Source organism: Schistocerca piceifrons, chromosome 1 (assembly GCF_021461385.2).
Source record: "Schistocerca piceifrons isolate TAMUIC-IGC-003096 chromosome 1, iqSchPice1.1, whole genome shotgun sequence".
Taxonomy (NCBI): domain Eukaryota; kingdom Metazoa; phylum Arthropoda; class Insecta; order Orthoptera; family Acrididae; genus Schistocerca; species Schistocerca piceifrons.
This window is the reverse complement of record NC_060138.1, coordinates 63660852-63673904: the sequence shown is the minus strand read 5'-3', so window position 1 is coordinate 63673904 and position 13053 is coordinate 63660852.

Sequence of the window (13053 nt, the reverse complement as noted above, 5' to 3'; positions counted from 1 at the left end):
ATGCAGAGGCTCAATCTAGATATAGTAGGGGTCAGTGAAGTGAAGTGGAAGGAAGACAAGGATTTCTGGTCAGATGAGTATCGGGTAATATCAACAGCAGCAGAAAATGGTATAACAGGTGTAGGATTCGTTATGAATAGGAAGGTAGGGCAGAGGGTGTGTTACTGTGAACAGTTCAGTGACCGGGTTGTTCTAATCAGAATCGACAGCAGACCAACACCAACAATGATAGTTCAGGTATATATGCTGACGTCGCAAGCTGAAGATGAACAGATAGAGAAAGTGTAGTGTTGGCAGAAGAGCCAACACTGTGTTTCTAGAGGAGGCCGAAATGCACGCGTTTAATTACACGCTGACTGGCGTGAGGTCTGGAACAGGTCAGAGAAATAAGACTAGCAAAACAGGAGGTAACTGGTAGAATACTTAACTTTAATCCACAATTGTAGAACATCTCTCGTTATGGTACATGCTTCATAATATTAATTATCAATTGAATATGGCGCCTTGCTAGGTCGTAGCAAATGTAGCTGAAGGCTATGCTAACTATCGTCTCGGCAAATGAGAGCGTATTTGTCAGTGAACCATTGCTATGAACGTCGGCTGTACAACTGGGGCGAGTGCCAGGACATCTCTCTAGACCTGCCATGTGGTGGCACTCGGTCAGCAATTACTGACAGTGGCGACACGCAGGTCCGGCGTATACTAATGGACCGCGGCCGATTTAAAGGCTACCACCTAGCAAGTGTGGTGTCTGGCGGTGACACCACAGAAAGTGTATGAGGATATTGAAAGGGTCATGCAGTATGTAAAGGGGGACGAAAATCTAATAGTCATGGGCGACTGGAATGCAGTTGTAGGGGAAAGAGTAGAAGAAAAGGTTACAGGAGAATATGGGCTTGGGACAAGGAATGAAAGAGGAGAAAGACTAATTGAGTTCTGTAACAAGTTTCAGCTAGTAATAGCAAATACCCTGTTCAAGAATCACAAGAGGAGGAGGTATACTTGGAAAAGGCCGGGAGATACGGGAAGATTTCAATTACACTGCTGGCCACCGTAAATGCATCTCCCTGAAGGAAGCATCCGAATCAAGTGAAATTTACACCATGGGTTTGCAGCGATGAGATATGCAACTGATTAGAATTTCAGCGCAGACGCACATCACGCGCACCTGTGGCGCCACCTCATAGCGCCATTTAAGGCTTGGCGATTTCGACGAGTGTACGTTCGGCACGTGTGTTTACCTTGTGGTTGTTTCACAAGACGATCAGTTATGCCTCGTAGACAACAGCGAACATCATTTGATCAAGTATCTGAGTTCGACAGAGGAAGGATAGTGGCTTACCGAGATTGTGGATTATCATACAGAGAAATCGCTAGTCGTGTTGGACAAAACCAAACAACTGTAATGCGGATATGTGACCGTTGGATGCAGGAGGGTATGACGGACCGACGTGGTTGATCGAATTCACCTCGGTGCACCACAGCACGTGCTGATAGGCAAAATGTGTGCATGGCAGTGACGGATCGCTCAGTGACATCCCGAACCATAGCACAGCACATTGCGTCTGTAACGCATCATCCAGTGTCTGCGCGTTCCATTCGACGCCGTTTACAGCAGAGTGGTCTGTCCGCAAGACGTCCATTGCTTCATCTACCATTGACGCAGAACCACAGACGTCTCCGTCGCCAATGGTGTGATGACAGACGGATGTGGACGGTAGAATGGAATGACGTTGTCTTTACTGACGAGGCACGCTTCTGTCTGCAGCACCACGATGGTCGGATTCGAGTGTGGAGACACCGTGGAGAGAGGATGCTGGACAGCTGCATTATGCACCACCACACTGGTCTTGCACCGGGTATTATGGTATGGGGCGGTATTGGATATTACTCTCACACGCCTCTAGTACGCATTGCCGATACTTTAAATAGCCGGCGCTACATATCCGAGGTGCTGGAGCCAGTTGTCCTTCCTTACCTTCAGGGCTCGGCCACAGCCATATTTCAACAGGATAATGCGTGACCACACATGGCACGCATTGTCCAAAGGTTCTTCATCAATAACCAGATTGAAGTGCTTCCCTGGCCGGCTCGCTCTCCGGATCTTTCGCCGATAGAAAACATGTGGTCCATGGTTGCTCAACGAGTGACCCAGATTACATCCCCAGCTGCCACACCAGATGATCTTTGGCAACGTGTGGAAGCTGCTTGGGCTGCTGTACCCCAGGAACACATCCAACATCTCTTTGACTCAATGCCGAGATGTGTGGCAGCGGTGATCTCCAACAATGGCGGCTACTCTGGCTACTGATTCTGGCAGGAACCACATGTCACAGACGTCTGTAAACGTAATCATTTGATACTTGGTCAACATGTTATCTACAAAATAAATTTTGTTGTGCCACCTCTTGTCTTTCTTGGTGTCGCATTTACGGTGGCCAGCAGTGTAGATTACATCATGGTCAGACAGAGATTCCGAAATCAGATACTGGACTGTAAGGCGTACCCAGGAGCAGATATAGACTCAGATCACAATATAGTAGTGATGAAGAGTAGGCTGAAGTTCAAGACATTAGTCAGAAAGAATCAATATGCAAAGAAGTGGGATACGGAAGTACTAAGGAATGACGAGATACGTTTCAAGTTCTCTAACGCTATAGATACAGCAATAAGGAATAGCGCAGTAGGCAGTACAGTTGAAGAGGAATGGACATCTCTAAAAAGGGCCATCACAGAAGTTGGGAAGGAAAACATAGGTACAAAGAAGGTAGCTGCGAAGAAACCATGGGTACCAGAAGAAATACTTCAGTTGATTGATGAAAGGAGGAAGTACAAACATGTTCCAGGAAAATCAGAAGTACAGAAATACAAGTCGCTGAGGAATGAAATAAATAGGAAGTGGAGGGAAGCTAAGACGAAATGGCTGCAGGAAAAATGTGAAGACAATGAAAAAGATATGATTGTTGGAAGGACAGACTCAGCATACAGGAAAGTCAAAACAACCTTTGGTGACATTAAAAGCAATGGTCATTAAGAGTGCAACGGGAGTTCCACTGTTTAATGCAGAGGAGAGAGCAGATAGGTGGAAAGAATACATTGAAAGCCTCTATGAGGGTGAAGATTTGTCTGATGTGATAGAAGAAGAAACAGGAGTCAATTTAGAAGAGATAGGGGATCCAGTATTAGAATCGGAATTTAAAAGAGCTTTGGAGGACTTAAGGTCAAATAAGGCAGAAGGGATATATAACATTCCATCAGAATTTCTAAACTCATTGGGGAAAGTGGCAACAAAATGGCTATTCACGTTGGTGTGTAGAATATATGAGTCTGGTGACATACCATCTGACTTTCGGAAAAGCATCATCCACACAATTCCGAAGATGGCAAGAGCTGACAAGTGCGAGAATCATCGCACAATCAGCTTAACAGCTCATGCATCGAAGCTGCTTACAAGAATAATATACAGAAGAATGGAAAAGAAAATTGAGAATGTGCTAGGTGACGATCAGTTTGGCTTTAGGAAAAGTAAAGGGACGAGAGAGGCAATTCTGACGTTACGGCTAATAATGGAAGCAAGGCTAAAGAAAAATCAGGACACTTTCATAGGATTTGTCGACCTGGAAAAAGAGTTCGACAATATAAAATGGTGCAAGCTGTTCGAGATTCTGAAAAAAGTACGGGTAAGCTATAGGGAGATACGGGTCATATACAATATGTACAACAACCAAGAGGGAATAATAAGAGTGGACGGTCAAGAACAAAGTGCTCGTATTAAGAAGGGTGTAAGACAAGGCTGTAGCCTTTCGCCCCTACTCTTCAATCTGTACATCGAGGAAGCAATGATGGAAATAAAAGAAAGGTTCAGGAGTGGAATTAAAATACAAGGTGAAAGGATATCAATGATATGATTCGCTGATGACATTGCTATCCTGAGTGAAAGTGAAGAAGAATGAAATGATCTGCTGAACGGAATGAACAGTCTAATGAGTACACAGTATGGTTTGAGAGTAAATCGGAGAAAGACGAAGGTAATTAGAAGTAGTAGAAATGAGAACAGCAAGAAACTTAACATCAGGATTGATGGTCACGAAGTCAATGAAGTTACGGAATTCTGCTACCTAGGCAGTAAAATAACCAATGACGGACGGAGCAAGGAGGACATAAAAAGCAGACTCATTATGGCAAAAAAGGCATTTCTGGCCAAGAGAAGTCTACTAATATCAAATACCGGCCTTAATTTGAGGAAGAAATTTCTGAGGATGTACGTCTGGAGTACAGCATTGTATGGTAGTGTACCGGATCAGAAGGGAATCGAAGCATTTGAGATGTGGTGCTATAGACGAATGTTGAAAATTAGGTGGACTGATAAGGTAAGGAATGACGAGGTTCTACGCAGAATCAGAGAGGAAAGGAATATGTGGACAACACTGATAAGGAGAAGGGGCAGGATGATAGGACATCTGCTAAGACATGAGGGAATGACTTCCATGGTACTAGAGGGAGCTGTAGAGGGCAAAAACTGTAGAGGAAGACAGAGATTGGAATACGTCAAGCAAATAATTGAGGATGTAAGTTGCAAGTGCTACTCTGAGATGAAGAGGTTAGCACAGGAAAGGAATTCGTGGCGGGCTGCACCAAACCAGTCAGTAGACTGATGACCAAAAAAAAAAAAAATGGGTGATGAGTCTCATTTTGAGATGCACTGCTGCCGGTATTGGCAATACCTTTGTTATCAAAAGCTGGATAGAACCTCCACTCATCCAGTAAGTAATCTTGGCAGAGATTGAAAGGCATCATTTTTGCAACCTTTAACATGTCTTTGCAGCTTCTGCTCTTTCCTCTTTGTTTGGGGTCTAAAAATCTAACACTTCTCAGTTGCGCACTTCAGAAGCACGTCTTTCCATATTATGTCTGCAACCTGTGACCTAATGTTTTTGGGTATTCTTCAGCAACCACAACTTCTCACATTCTTGAGTTTAATAAGTTCTTTATTCACTTGCCTGCTAACACCTTGTTGTTTAAGAGGAAGATGTAAAGTGCTCAAACTTCAGAAATACTCTCAGTTTTTCTCAAAACGTAAACCTTCAAAAAATGAGCCAGAAAGGTATTGAGTATGTTTTCTATTTCTGTATGCCACTTGTGAATTAAAGATGCTTGGTTCTGAAAATGTTGTGTAAACATAGCAAATAGTTCTGCTGATGAAATTATGGAATGAAGTTCTTCTTTCACTGAAAGTTTTTTTAAACCATTTACAACGGCATTGTGGGATTTGGAATGAAGAGTAGCAGAATTCTATTTAAGAGGTACATGCTTAATAAAGTAATACTGAATACCATCCCACTGTTCCAAATTCCTGTTGGCTACAAGTCCTGAAGTAAGCCACCTTGCGGTTGTATGCATCAAAAACTTGTGATGCGGAATGTTAAACTTAGATTGATTCCCTCAAATTCTTCCCAGCAAACAGGAAAGTCATCATAATAATGGTAAATATTGAACAGAAATTTGGATGTTTCTTTACCTAAACATTACAGAGACTTTACATAGACATTATGCATTGTGTATTGCAATTTCCAATGTATCAAAATTATTTGGCTCAGGTCTCCTGGACAGCACTATCTAAAAGCCTAAATATATTTTTTTGACCCTGGTCCATCTAATCCCAGAATAAGGCTTTATTTAGGGACAAGTTGGCTTCAGAAGTGCTACATACAATTTCTGATGTAACTTTTCATTATCTGTTTCGCCAATACAGAAAGTTATTTGGTGAGGCATTGTTATGCATCACTTACTCTCTGACCAAAATGTAATGGTTGTTTGTAATTATTTTTTCCTTAACACTGATAGTTTCATCAAAACCCAATGTTTAACATGATGAACATGCTTCTTCTAATATATGTTCCTGGAAATAAGGTGGCAGTCCATCAGTTATTAGGTATCTCATTTTGTTACATGAAAGTGAAACATACTCAGGAACACCATCAAGAAACATCATCTTAAAAACATCATCTTAAAAATATTGCAAATGTAATTTGATAAAGCTATAGAGTAATTGGAAGTCACTGATTTCACTGTATACATCAATTCAGCAGTGATGGAACTAACCTTGGTACTTGACACTCATATTGTTGGTGTATGTACCGAACTTGAAGGTTGTGCCCAATCTGAAAGTTCTAAATGTAGCTGATGTGGTCCAATTTATTATTTCCATGCACTGCACCTTGCAAGGTCAAACACAACACTGTACTATCAGCTAAAGGCCTTGACTGTTGTATTTCTACATGCTGTGCTTTTCTTTTCTAGATGACTGACCCTACAGCAGCAGCTACTCCCATCACTGGACATTGGCAACAGTCAGTAAGAGACGCCTTATTCCTTTGTTGGTGCATGCAGAACTATTAGTCATGAGAGCATGTGGTATGTTGTGTATGAGCAGGCAACTCCACTCCTCACCTCTGCCATCTGCCAGACACAACATAATTTTTATCAGGGCACAAATTTTATCTACATTCAACATTGGAGCATTCCAAAAAGCTAAATGAATGAACTTGGGAATGAAAGTAAGCACCTTGCAAGGAAAGTGAAAGGTGGCAAAAATTTAAAAAGGTCACAAATTTAAATAAGGGCAACTAAAGATCACTGACTCCTCACTCTGCAGATGTTGTGCAATACCAGTAACAAGCAATTAATTATTCTAACAGTATTTATAATCAGAAGTAAAGCAATTTCAAATTATCTTCAATAAACTACACTCCTGGAAATTGAAATAAGAACACCGTGAATTCATTGTCCCAGGAAGGGGAAACTTTATTGACACATTCCTGGGGTCAGATACATCACATGATCACACTGACAGAACCACAGGCACAGAGACACAGGCAACAGAGCATGCACAATGTCGGCACTAGTACAGTGTATATCCACATTTTGCAGCAATGCAGGCTGCTATTCTCCCATGGAGACGATCGTAGAGATGCTGGATGTAGTCCTGTCGAACAGCTTGCCATGCCATTTCCACCTGGCGCCTCAGTTGGACCAGCGTTCGTGCTGGACGTGCAGACCGCGTGAGACGCCGCTTCATCCAGTCCCAAACATGCTCAATGGGGGACAGATCCGGAGATCTTGCTGGCCAGGGTAGTTGACTTACACCTTCTAGAGCACGTTGGGTGGCACGGGATACATGCGGACGTGCATTGTCCTGTTGGAACAGCAAGTTCCCTTGCCGGTCTAGGAATGGTAGAACGATGGGTTCGATGACGGTTTGGATGTACCGTGCACTATTCAGTGTCCCCTCGATGATCACCAGTGGTGTACGGCCAGTGTAGGAGATCGCTCCCCACACCATGATGCCGGGTGTTGGCCCTGTGTGCCTCGGTCGTATGCAGCCCTGATTGTGGCGCTCACCTGCACGGCGCCAAACACGCATACGACCATCATTGGCACCAAGGCAGAAGCGACTCTCATCGCTGAAGACGACACGTCTCCATTCGTCCCTCCATTCACGCCTGTCGCGACACCACTGGAGGCGGGCTGCACGATGTTGGGGCGTGAGCGGAAGATGGCCTAACGGTGTGCGGGACCGTAGCCCAGCTTCATGGAGACGGTTGCGAATGGTCCTCGCCGATACCCCAGGAGCAACAGTGTCCCTAATTTGCTGGGAAGTGGCGGTGTGGTCCCCTACGGCACTGCGTAGGATCCTACGGTCTTGGCGTGCATCCGTGCTTCGCTGCGGTCCGGTCCCAGGTCGACAGGCACGTGCACCTTTCGCCGACCACTGGTGGCAACATCGATGTACTGTGGAGACCTCACGCCCCACGTGTTGAGCAATTCGGCGGTACGTCCACCCGGCCTCCCGCATGCCCACTATACGCCCTCGCTCAAAGTCCGTCAACTGCACATATGGTTCACGTCCACGCTGTCGCGGCATGCTACCAGTGTTAAAGACTGCGATGGAGCTCCGTATGCCACGGCAAACTGGCTGACACTGACGGCGGCGGTGCACAAATGCTGCGCAGCTAGCGCCATTCGACGGCCAACACCGCAGTTCCTGGTGTGTCCGCTGTGCCGTGCGTGTGATCATTGCTTGTACAGCCCTCTCGCAGTGTCCGGAGCAAGTATGGTGGGTCTGACACACCGGTGTCAATGTGTTCTTTTTTCCATTTCCAGGAGTGTAGTTCATATGGGAAGATTTTACAATGAAATAGCATTTATTACAAAATTTCGCATTTTGAGGCAGAATTCACATTGGTATTTGTGTTTATTAAAAATGCAAATTTATCATGGCCCTACTAATTGAAAAGAATGAATCAGGAAATACCCTTTGCTATATTATCAATACAATTAATCATCTAGAAGCATAGTTTCAGCTCAATTGACTAAGCCAAAATATCACAAAAACCTATATGATCCTCCTTTCACTGAAAACTTATATTTGTGTTGAAATACTGCTGTCTCTTGTTAATTGAAATTTTATATAAATTTGGTTGCATTACACATTTTTTGATGTTTATACTGCTGTCTAATCATATGATTAGCATCTGTACATTACGAGATAAATAAATCTCATTCCCAATATTTTGTTTGAATAATCATGTACTCAACAACAATACATATTCAACAAACAATTTTTATGTCGAAGAGATGCATTTGTACAGCATAATCAGGACATAAACAAAAAGGAAAAGTAGAAAAATTTAAGAACCTATGGAATTTGGACAAAGAAGAACTGCAAGAATGAATACACAAACTTGAGATAGCTTTTAAATTTTGTTTCAGTAACTTCAATTCCTGTAATACAATGTCAAATTTAAATTGCAAGGCAAAGCTCTTAATTTTTGTGCTGAATTTGAGCCAACATTTTCACTGTATTCTCATCTTTTGTCATGTTTATAATCTTCTTAGAAAAGATTGGAAGTGATTTACTAATGTAAGGTACAGGATCAATAACATAGAAATGTCAAGAGTAATGTCACAAAAATCAATACACAGTAGTTCTCGTCCAACACTGTACAAAACGTTTGCACATGACATATTTTCACTGATCTGCAATTGCCCTCAGAAAAAATGTGAGCTACAGTCTTCTGGTAAAATGTCATACAGTAAAAAAACTGGGCTTCATGTGAACAAGAATTTGTCTTAAGTCTATAGTCCATATTCCTTTAACTTCATAAACAAAGAATTTTGTGTAGTGTCCGAAATTATGTTTCACAACTGATTTGGACAAACAGATGCTGTGGTTGTTCCTCAAAATTCTATCCCAGATTTTAGAAAACACTATTTCAGAGGTTCCACAAACTCTTGTAAAAATCTGAAGCAGGCATTGACACAAATATTCAGAGTGTAACATTTGTCCATCTCCAACAAGGTCTAAACTGCTCCTTCCTACTGCATTTATCAAAAAGGAATCACCATCAGCCAAGAAGATTCTTCTGTCTCCAGTCATATCATTATTATCACTGTAATATAAGTGGCATCATAATATTTTCTCTATGTTGTCTCTTATTACAGAAGAAAATTTCTGCTTGAATTCCTGAAGCCTGCAAAAGTAAATCTGGTATGTTGACAAGTTGTAAAATCAATAAAATCAGAAACAAAAAAAGAAACACAAATAAAATTTAGAGCCAGGTAGGCAATAAAAAAAAGAGAAATGTAACTAAAGAATAAGTGAAAGAATTGGCTGGTTGGTTTGATGTTCAAAGGGACCAAACTATTAGGTCATCAGCTCATTTTTCCTCGAACAGAAATGTCCATCTAACTGTACATCATGGATGGTCTACCACATAAAACCCAGAGGAAAAAAACCCCTAGGTTTACCAAAGGTCAACAAAGGCTAGATAAGGGACAAAAAGGAAGAAAGGGAGACTTAGGAACAAAGGCAGGCAAGGTGCCCCATCTAGGGTGCAGCCGGAAGCACACCACATAAACATTATGGTGCCTCCCCCAACAGTGAGCGAGTGGAAGTTTTCTTGGAACCATTGCACTAAGGGATGGACTCTGTACAGCACACGAGTCTCTGAAGAGCCCATAAAAAATCAGAGCACATAACACAATTGAAAAGCCTCTGTCACTGGATGTAATGGGTGGCCTGATAGAGAGCAAAGAGCTCTGCTGTAAGAATCAAGCAGTGTTCTGAAAGCTGATACAAAAAATGATCAGTGCCAATGACAGAGGCACACTTGACACCATTCTCAGACTTAGAGCCACCTGTGTACATGAAGGTTCTATCACTAAGTCGGGTATGAAGGTCAAATAACTTAGAGCAGTAGACTGAATCTGGATTAGTGTCCTTGGGAAGTGAATGAAGTCCAAGATGAACACAGGCTCCTGCACAATAACAAGGTGATGGACAGTTCACACCCATTGGGAACATGACAGGTAGCATGAAATTAAGCTGCCAGAACAGTGGCCATAAGTGAACTCTGGGAAGTAACAGAGGTTGGTTGATTTGGCAGGATGAGGGGAGGAGGAGGAGGGGGAACCAAACAGCAAGATTATCAGCCCCATAATCTAAGATGGCAGAAATAAAGGGAGGAACAACACAGATGGCACAGTCCAGTCTAGCGGAATGGATAATGTGTAGACAAAGAGGGAATAGGATGTCAGGGCAGCAGGAAAAGGAAAGAACAGTAGGGAGTGGATGGAACTGGGAAGAGCAAGTGTGCCCCATAAATGCCATGTGGTAGGGCACTAGCACCACTACTGACCCATCCCAGTACCCACACCTTACCATGCCTTTATCATGACACAAAGGGGTCAACACCAGGAGAAGAAGACATTAGAAAAGGGGAAACATGGCAGTACAACAGAATAAATGAAATGTAGGGAAAAGACAGGGAGAATCTGGTCATTGTGGAGGCAAGGTCAATTTCTCCATAACCAATGCATACACTAATTGAGGGACTCAAATTCCAGAGGAAAATTCAAGTACTTATACCTGAGAAGACAAGCCACTTTCATGAAGAAAACTGAGGACAGACGTAACTATGCCAGGGTCAGCCACTAACACATGAGACAAAAAAGGTGGTGGTGGGGATGGAGGAGGTGTGGGGGGGGGGGGGGGGGGTGGCGGCATATTTAGTGCAAAGGGCCAAAAGGCATGGTCAGTCTAGCAAAATATGGATCACTGTAAGAGGAGCCCTGCAACTAGAATGGTGGGCGGCTAATTGTGGAGTAAAATATCAGGGGCCAGCTTAGTCTGACCAATATGAAGATGGCAGAGAATGGTAGATTTCCACTGGAAGCAGGGGGAAGAATGCCACATGGTGGGAGTCTCCTTGATTGTGGGAAGTTTATTAGACAGGAGGGTAGCTTCCCAAGAGTCGGTTCATGACAGAGCAAAAAGGGATGTGATATAAATCTGCAAATTAGACCCTGGAGTGGTCACAGACTACAGGGGGTAGGTGGCCACCCCCCTCCTGCCTCCAGCCTGACAATCAGCAGGTTCATTACCCGGGGTACCTACATGGCCAGGAGCCCAAAGGAAATCATCCAAACAAGGAGCATCACCAAGATCAGCATAGAGGTTCTGGATGGTGGAAACCAAGGTGTGGTGGGAAAAACTATAGTAATAGCCTGAAGGCCACTCATTGAGTCCACACATAACAAATCTCAGGTGAGTAAGGACCATTTAATGAAGCAGAGAACCCAATAGATCATTATAGATTCTACAGTAAAAACCCAAATTGTGGCAGGGAAGAGATGGTGTTCTGTGCCAATGTAAGACATGGAGGCATAATATCCTACATGACTGGTAGATTTAGAGCTATTGGCACAAAAAACAGTGGCATATTGAAACTCTTGTAAGAATGTTCAGCACAAACAATGGAACACCACTGGAGCAATGGAGACTTTCGGATCTCAGGAGAGAACCATCCAGATCTGAGACTGAGGAACTAACCAAGGGCTTGGTTGGGTGAGAATGTGGGGAAAAGAACAAGGAGGGGAACTGGAAGTCATGGCATAGAGAAACAAGGTAGAGTCCAGCTGATAAACCCACCTGAGGGCAGGCAGCAAGTGGGCAGTGGCCCAAAGCAGCAAAAAGAATAGAATAAGAGGGGTGAGCAGAGGAAGAATGGATAGTGATGCCATAGGAAATCAGGAGCTGGGACCACTGAATAAAAGGGGTGGGATTCCAGTGTGGACCAGGGGACTATTAACATGGCTAAACGGATACCACAATGGTGAAACAGGACCAAGATGAGCAGAGTGGAAGGGGCAGCTGATCCTTATTAGGCAACCATTGTCCGGATGAGACAACACTAATGCCCAGTTTAGGTGGAGAAGGGTGCCCCAAGAGGTGTGGACAAGGAAGTGAAGAACATTGAGTTTATGAAAACAGCAAACCTTCATATGGCAGAAAAGGGGCAATCAAGTAAGCTTGTTGTCAAAAGGAAGACCCAAGAAACTGAACCGGGGACAACAGTCGGGCACTGGATGTCGAGGTGGAGCTCTGGATCAGGATGGACCGTAGTCCGACATCAGAAATGAACCACCATCGACTTAAGGGGAGAGAACTGAAAACTATGAGAGAGTGTCCACGTGGAAGTGCACTGGATGGCACCTTGGAGCTGTTGTTCTGCAGAGGCCATCAGGTGTGAGTTTGCCCAAACATAAAAGTCATTCACATATAGAGCAGGGGAGATAAAAAGAAAGACACTTAATACAGAGCCCTGTGGAATGTCATTGTCCTGGGTCTGCAGAGAGCTGAGAACAGTGCCAGCCTGGACTCTGAATGATCGGTGAGACAGGAACTTGTGAATAAAAATCGGGAGGGTTCCCCAAAGACCTCATGCAGTGTAGGGAGGATGTGATGCAGCCAAGCTGTGTTGTAGACCTTACAAAGATCACAGAAGACTGCGAGAAGATAGTGGCACTGACAAAAGGCATGCCAAGCTGTGGTTTCCAATCAATGCAGATGCAATTTGCATGAAAATGCTGTGAGTTGATGCGCCCAACTGGATGCATTGTTAATAACTTTACTTGTCTTGATCACACTTTTATTTTTCATCAACCTTACACATTTCGTCTTTTTGTCATTTTCAAAGGCAATGCTATGTC